Source organism: Microtus pennsylvanicus, chromosome 8 (genome assembly GCF_037038515.1).
Source record: "Microtus pennsylvanicus isolate mMicPen1 chromosome 8, mMicPen1.hap1, whole genome shotgun sequence".
Taxonomy (NCBI): Eukaryota; Metazoa; Chordata; class Mammalia; order Rodentia; family Cricetidae; genus Microtus; species Microtus pennsylvanicus.
The window spans coordinates 84,464,493-84,473,042 of NC_134586.1; the positions used below are offsets into that span (position 1 = coordinate 84,464,493).

Sequence of the window (8,550 nt, forward strand, 5' to 3'; positions counted from 1 at the left end):
ATCTTCAATTACATCTTATTTCCATATATCCCATATCATGTAATCATAGTAGCAAAACATTTGTTGCAAATTTTATCCTTTAAATAAAACCCGCGACTGGAGGGGAGGGTCAAACGCAGTCTGACTGGAACGTGCTGACACAGGGGACTCAGAGCATCAGTGGCAGTCTGACTGGAACGCGCTGATACAGGGGACTCAGAACATCAGTGGCCACTGACCCAGTGGGGCTTATTTTCCGTTTCTTCTTTTAGGATTCTTTGCTCTTTTCAGTAATTGGCTGCAGTCCAAAATGTTATTTTTTTGAGAACTTGCTGCAGAAATTTAGGAGGTAATAAAGATATCTGACTTTTTAAAATGATAGCATTTTTCCCAATGCAGTCAAGACATGACCTGAGCAGTGAATAAGGCTGTGCTTGAAAGATCAATAAATCATTACAGTGACCTGTATCCAAGAAAAGTAAGTTATCTTTGCTCCCACCAAAGACCATTATTTCATTTTCTTTTCCCAAACAGGCCGTGTGCCATAACCTGGGCCTGGTGTAAGGTAAATGTCTCAGTTGTTTCCAACAGTTTGTTGTGATATTGTGAATCCAGCAATCACTCAGAGGAACATTGTCTGCACTTAGTCCACCAAATAGGAAAAGCTTGTCATCAGCGATTGCTGTCAGCGTGTGCCATGACCGAGGATTGGGGCTCTCCCCATTAACAGAAATCCTGCCGGACCAAGTCCAGGTATCCAAGTTTAGATAGTGTAGGTCATTCATTCTAGTTTGTTCAATTTCAGGTTGAGACCAAGTTCTTGTCTTTGTGTCAAACACATGGAATCATTGTGCCACCCCCAGAAGATCTGCTCTTCCCAAGATGCATCATGTACATCAAAACAGTCTTGAAGTTCACTGTGCCTCCTGTACCCATAACCACCAAAATATATTAATCTGTCTTTGAACACCCAGCAGGAAAGTTTGTCACGTGGTGTGGGTGGTTGTCCATCAAACTTGGTGACTTTTTCCCAGACATAAGTTCCATCTCCTGTTCGTAAGTTGACAAAGTAGAGTCGGTTGCTGTAGCCTTTGTCATCATAGCCTCCAAAAACGTACAGCCTGCCGTTGATGCAAGCCCCACAGCTTCCAGACATGGAGGTGGGGAGCTCTCCTTCCATCAGGTGCATTTTCCACAGCCCGCTGTCAATGTTGTAGGTCCAAAGTTCATCGCTCGGCAAGTACACCTCATTGTCTTCAATAGACTAAAAACGAAGAACGCACAAAATTACCACTTTTATTATGTTCTTCACGTATAAAGTTCAAATAGTTCCTTGGGGTGAGAAAAACTGAAATCAATGTTTAGAATAAAACGAGAAATATATGAGTCTCAAGAAAAAGGCTCAGGGTAGCTAAACTTTCACCTAGAAAAACAACTAAAGACACAGCAGAACATTGTAGGTCACACATTACAGAAGACTGCTTGGGGTGAAGAGAGCTAGGGAAAGAAGGGCTTTTCTGAAGATATAACCTTCACACACTGAACCACCAAGCAGTTTCTTTATTAATTAACCAATGAAAGCAACAGATAGACAAATGACCCACCTCCATCAAGACTTAAAGTTTTCCTTAGTTGTGATAGAAAGGAAATTAGGTATAAAACTTTAGACTCACACAGATGAGAAAGATAGTATTTTCTCTTAATTTGCCTACTACAAATGGATTGGATTTGTAACTGCAATTTTTACTTGCTGATTTTGTTATATATAGTTTTACTATGTTAAAGATAAAACCTTCCTTTTTTACTTAGACAAAAGGGAGAAATGTAAAGTTTTCCTTTATTCTATGTAAATATATGTTCCTGTGAATGGATAATTTAAGAAACTGTCTGGTCATTATCTGGACAGAATAAGGTTAGGCAGATGAGCCAGGCTAAGGACACTGGGAAAAAGAAGGACAGGGTCAGAGGAGTTCCAGTGAGACATGCAGAGGAAACAAGAGGTGCAAGATGAAAGAGAAGTAAAACCATTTGGCAGAATATAAATTAATAAGCATGCGCTATCAAACACTTATAATTAATATTAAGTATCAATGTTGGTTATTTGGGAACTGCCAGGAGGGAAAAAAAACGTCTGATGGAAACAAATAAGTGGAATAAGCAACACAGGAGAAAACATCTAATAAATTCTTAAGTAAAGGAATATAGACAGTAATGGTAATGTCATAGCTCCTGGTAACCTGGTATGGTCACAATTATTAGTAAAGATGAATTATATCTCTGTTAGAAACAAACTCCCTGTCCTCATAACTCTGACACCCATTTCTATTGCTTACAGCACAAACATTGAGGCAAGACTAGAAACTGAGGGGGAAAGCCCACCTTCACTCTTACTTGCCATGGATCTGCTAACAGCCTGAGCTGTAATCTTGCATTCTTAGCTAATGGTAGGGTCATCTCATGAGGGTACTTAGTGGACTTACTCAGTGGAAAAATGAGGGAACATAATAAGAATGACCATTTCCTTCCTGACTTTGATTAGTGGGTTAAGGAGTGATAAAACTAAAATTGCAAGCACATGATAGTTGTGGATTCTGCCCATGCTTCAGGATCTGGAGAATTAGACCACCCCAAGAGTGTGGTGGAGGTGGTGTAGTTGTCTACTTAATAGCTGGTGAGCAGGCTACTAATCAGTTGGTTTTATTCTTACAGATCATTTATTTCAGAGATTGTGAGTTATTCGGGAGATTCTCTTTAATGACAACATCAGCTCTCATAAGTATATTATCTCAAATTATTTTTAATATTTATACTTACTACTAACAGAAACTAAAAATAATCTCTGGTCATGTGAACATCTAGTGACAATATTGCTTCATTTTCACTGAACAGATGATTAATTGAGTCACAGTAAGAATTTTTCCCAAGTTATTTTAAAATAATTGACCATTTTGAGTATTTGTGACAAGTTCTAATTTACTTTTGTTACAAAGTCATTATACCATATATGTTATTAATTTCTAAATTTAAAAGATTATTTCAAGATATTATTAGCTACAGCAGAACAAAGGAATATAAAGAGTTTTCTGACTAATGTTTAATAGTATTTCACCTCAACTCCCTCAAAAGGTTGTTTTAAATGAAATTTATCATTTCTATGCATGTTACAGCTACCTGCTATCCATGTTATTTATAAATGATATATATTAAAGTTCTACAAGTTAAAGCTCCGTAACAAAAGAAATAGCATACAGGGCATTTACATCAATATTTTCCTCCCACAGGCATTCATTGTACACATGCACTCCAGTCCTGTGTACAACAACTAGACAAAGCAGCACAGATTTTTTAATGACTTTGTGGAGGAGACACTCTAGTCAATTCTCATGAGGTCTAGCTCAACGAAGAAATAAACTTCTACTGTGTTACATGACTGAGATTTCTGAGTTAATTTCTAACTTCATCACAATGTAGTCTACCATGATTAATATGTGCTGATAGCTTTTCCATGTGTTTGAGCTTTTTATATATTTCTTATCTTTTGATCACATTCATGTTTATTAGTTGTGCACTGTTTTCTCTTATTCCTGGCAATTTCACTGTTAGGCTGTTTGCTTTTTATTAATATGTAGTAATTTCAGCTGTTATCTATTGTAGGTGTTCCAGTTGCCCCATTTTTATATTGAAGTTAGTGATTTTCATTTGTTAAAGATTTTTTAAAAGCATAGTCAAATTTATCAGTCTTTTGTTTTCGTGCTTCCCCGTAGTTGGTCTAAGAATTCTTCATCTACCAGGAACTAACTAACAAAATCTTTTGTTGTTTTTCAGAAGCTTTTAAGGTTTTGTTTCCCAAATGTGTTTGTTTTAATCCACTTGGTAAATTTACATTGAACTGATAAGATTTTATGACAATTCACTTCTTATTCATAATTCATGTGCAATCCATCATTTGATCCAAATCCTCTTTAATTCACGTAATTGTGTGTGTACACACATATTATGTATAACTTCAAGCAACTCATACTTTTAGATATTATAAATGAAATATTGCTAATGTTAGTCCTGAAAATGATTTGTTATTGATTTGACATCTGGACACCTCCCTATACTTTCATACATTCTAATAGTTTATCAGTTGTTGATGACTTCATATGCAACTAGTTATGTTATCTGGTAATAAAGACATTGTTAATTCTTAAATTCTTTTATTATTTATATATTTGCTTATTTATTTAACTTTTCCCTATTTTGTTGATACTGCTTTGAGTAGATTGAGTACAAGTGGTGACAACATCCTTACCTGCTTCCTGATCATTTTGTTTTGGTTTTAAGAGTAATGTTTTAATTTTTTTTCTTTATTTTTTAAACTCTCATAGATGTATTAAATGATATATAATTTTATTTGCTCCCCATTTCCCTTCTCCACTCCTTCCTAATAAAGGAATACCCCCCCAATTTCATGTTTTCTTTTTCTTTTTTTTCTATAACCCATTGTGTTCACTGTGCTTCCTGTATGTGCACAGATACTAGGCCATCCTCTGCAGCGTGGAAATTCTAAAACTGGCCACACCCTCAAAAGGGATTGAATCTTCAACAACTATCAACTGCTAATAGCTATTCAGTAAGAGGTGGGACCGGAAGTTTGTCAGGCTTCATATTGCGTGCATCTTAAATAGACAACCATGACTGTTGCAAGTTCATGAGTGCTATGGGCATGCTGTTTACAGAAGGCAACATCTCTTGTCTTTTCCCCATGCTCCAGCTCTTCCATTCCCTTCACCTCCTATTTTATGAGACTCTCTGAGCCTTTGGGAGGGGGTGAGGATAATATGGTGTTCTGTTTAAGTCTGAGAAAACCATCTGTTAATTAGCCCAGATCTACAAACACACACACACACACACACACACACACACACACACACACACATACATCACACATATTTAGCAACTGACAAAATGACTATTTAGCAAAAATCAAAATAATATCAGGTTCTACTTTAAGGCCTATGACTCCCTAGCCTGTGGTTCTTTAGTTTTTGCCAGCATTACACTACCTGGCATGAGATTCTTTCCTATGTAACAGGTATCAAATCCAATCAAAAAACTGTTATTTATTTACAGTTGTTGCACCCCTATTACACCAGTAGGAATAGCTTGCCTGTCATATTGGTATTGTTTCCTGAAATATATAGGACTGGATAAGATCATTAATATCTTTTCTCCCCCAACAGCCTGTATGGCACATTATGGCACTATACTATAAAAGCTGGCCAATAAGGAGGAAGTTTTCCAGTGAGTTTGTTAATGATTTTTCTATGTCCTACAGCCAAAGTGTGTGATGTCATCATTAGGTTCTGACCATGTAGGTACAGTGGGTAGCGAACAACAATGGCAGTAGCCTGCGCTCTTTTGGAAATGTCTGTTGTCCCCCTGACCAAGGCCTTGTGCTGCAAATTTCATGTAGTTTCTACACAGGAATTTTAAGTGAGATTACGGTTGTCCTTATGGACAATCTCCCTCACTCCCTAGGCCATAATAGAGGCCTAGATAAATAAATGACTAATTGCTTCCTATATTTGATATGAAACTATATAGTGTCCCTATAAGTGTCTTCACCATCTATTTATTGTGAGGCTTATAACTTTTGATATAGATATTTAATATGATTGTCTAAATTTCATCTTCTATATCAGTGAAGATAGTTAGACAGTTTGTCTTTTTTTGCATACAGAAGTTTTCTTAACGATTCTCTTTAACCTCAAATCAAGTCTGCAGCATGGGAATACACTAATTCTGAACCTGAAGTTGGTGCATATTCCTTCTGTATTTGTTAAAATGTCTCACAAAACTGTCTAGAGGGAGTCTTACAGGCTCATTTGCTTATATTTTGATTCCCCATGTGTGCTGGTGTGCTGTTTTATAAGTAGTGATTGAATTTATTTCATAGTTGTAAGTACATAGTTGTGTTTCCTTATCGGAATTTACTTTGGTGAATTATTTTATAGGAAATTTGTCTAATTCACTAAAACAAGAATGAAATATGTCAGTGCTTGCTTTAGCAGTTCTAAAGCCATAATTCATAATTGACTCTTTTCAAAAGAAACTTTGAGGGAGCAGAAAGATGGCTCAGTGGGTAAAGATGCTTGCCACCAAGTGATGATCTGAGTCCCACTCCTGGAACTCACACAGTAGAAGGAGAGGGTGGAGTCTTATAAGTTGACCCTGACCTTCCTCATGTACACCATAATACACATTCAGCTCCCCTCCACAAACACAGATTAATTTCCAAAGAACGAATCCATCATTACAAGTAGCATGTGCTTCAGCATCTCTTGGTACATAAATATGTCTTCTTGGCCTAGACATGGCTCCCTTTGGTCTAAGCATGTGAAAGTACTGCCTTCCACTCCTTCTGTACACATACCCGAATTCAGAGGGACAGGGCAAGCACACCGAGTCCTGCTCCCACCCCAGCACATGCACATGCCCAGCCCAGAAGCATGCTGGGCTGCTGGTTAGCCCTAGACTGCTTCTTGCGAGCAAACCCATTCCCTCGTTTCTCTGGCCACTGTTAACCTCGGAAAATCTCCTACACTTTGTTCTTCTCTGGAAGTGTGTAGAGCGGTGTATCTGCCCAATCTTTGCAACCTGCCCCTCGTTCCTGAAAGTTGGATGACTCAGGCATTGTTCCGAGTCTTGAATAACACAGGCATGTTTAGTCTGGCTGATGCTTTTTGTGGTTGTCATGGTGGCTGTGGTTTCAGGGAGACTGGTGGTAAATTCCCTCAAAGACGTAAGAATGAAATCCACCCCTAACTTTTCTGCCTTCAGTCAGGCCCAGGTGCCGGGTATAATTCCCAAGGAATTGTCCCTCTCCCCACCTTTCAAATCTCATGGAAATCTTCTCACCCAAGTTAATTCCCCAGATTCTTACTGTAGGGAATGCAGGGAAATGAAGTTCCCAAGCTTTGTGTCCCTGGAGGACAGATGTCATACAGTGTTTTAACTAATGAAGTGTTTTCACTAATGAAGTGTTTTAACTGAGTAGAACGGATGATGGTGTGTTTATCTAGTAAGCGCCTTGGTGGAAACGGCATTGAACTTGAACTTTTGAAATTATTTCTCTCAGCTTTTGAGATAATAATATAATTACATCATTTCCCCTTCCCCCTTTTCCCTCACACACACACACACACACACACACACACACACACACACTCCTAACTGTATCAGTCTGTATGATGCTATTTGTTATGTATATTTTCAGGTCTGACCACTTGGTATTGGATAATGAACTGGTGGCTCCCTCGGAAAGACTGTCTTTTGTTCTCATCATTCCTTAGCCGCATGCAGTTCCTTGTGTAGGGATGCGGCATCTTGGTCTTTCCCCCATCTACTTTAGCATGTCTTTTGTTGTTGTCCTTGTTCAGCTCGTGTGCTGGCAGTCTTAGTGGCGAGACTTTATGGGTGTAGCTCCTGACGTTGAAGGAGACAAAAATCTCCTTTAAGAGGGTTAAATAGAAATAAGAATATCTGAGATAGTCTCACAACAAATTCCCTGCTTCTCTGGTTCTTACAATTTTTATGTCCCCACGTTGCCAGTGATTCTTAAGTCTTAGGTTGTAGGAGATAAGTTGTAGATATATTAGCTGGACTGGGCTCCACAGCTCTGCATTTTGATTGGTTGTAGTTTTCTGTTCTGGTTCCCATCTGTTGTAAAGAGAAGCTTTCTTAATGAGGGACCAGGACTACACTTGTCTGTGGGTATAAAGACAAATATTTAGAATATATAGGGGGGTTATACTGGTTTAGTAAAGTGGTAATTTTAGGTTCTCCTCCAAGATCTGTGAATTCACTAGACTTGGATAGCTGGCTGGGTTCCCAGTGCCAGTCATGATTCCCATCTTGTTGAGTGGTTATTAATAAGTTCAGTGAGAGAGTTGTTGGTTACCATAAAGGTATTATGTGCCACTACTACACCCTTAGTGTTGTCTTACCATGCAGGTCATTGTTGTGATGTCATGACTGGGTAGGGCTGTTAGTTGCTTTCCTCCTGTGGTGGCTTCCATAGCATCTTCTGGTACAATGAAAAACAGTACCCAGGGAGGAAGCACACAGATCAGTTCCAGCTCAGGGGCCTCAGGGCCTTGCATCTGAAGTGTATGATACCCTCAGCAATAAAGAACTACCATCTCCTGGGAACAACCAAGGACAATAGAAATAGTCTATAACATTTTGGAGTGTCGCAGGCAACTCTGATTAACAACTTAAAAGAGGACTTCTCCTGTTTGGTGTTAGGACTAGCTTCATATTTCTTCCCACAGTCCTGGCTATACTCATTCCTCTCTTTAGTAAAAAGATATTTCTTTTTGTTAAATTTTCTTTATGTTTAATTCTTTGAATATAAAAAAATTAGTCTGTGTATAACATGGAAAGTTTTATTTCTCCTTCAATTATGGTGAATATTTTTGCAGATATATTAAGTTATGTTGGCCATCATAATCTTTTAATATTTGGAATGCATTGATCAAGGCTCTTCTGGCTTTCATCTTTTCCACTCAGAAATCAGCTGTT

The 8,550-nt window shown here is 38.1% G+C and overlaps 1 pseudogene; it reads right to left on the reverse strand.

Moving 5' to 3' along the window:
* Positions 1 to 203: 203 nt before the first annotated feature.
* On the reverse strand, positions 204 to 8,129 carry LOC142855363 (kelch domain-containing protein 1-like; annotated as a pseudogene).
* Positions 8,130 to 8,550: the final 421 nt, after the last annotated feature.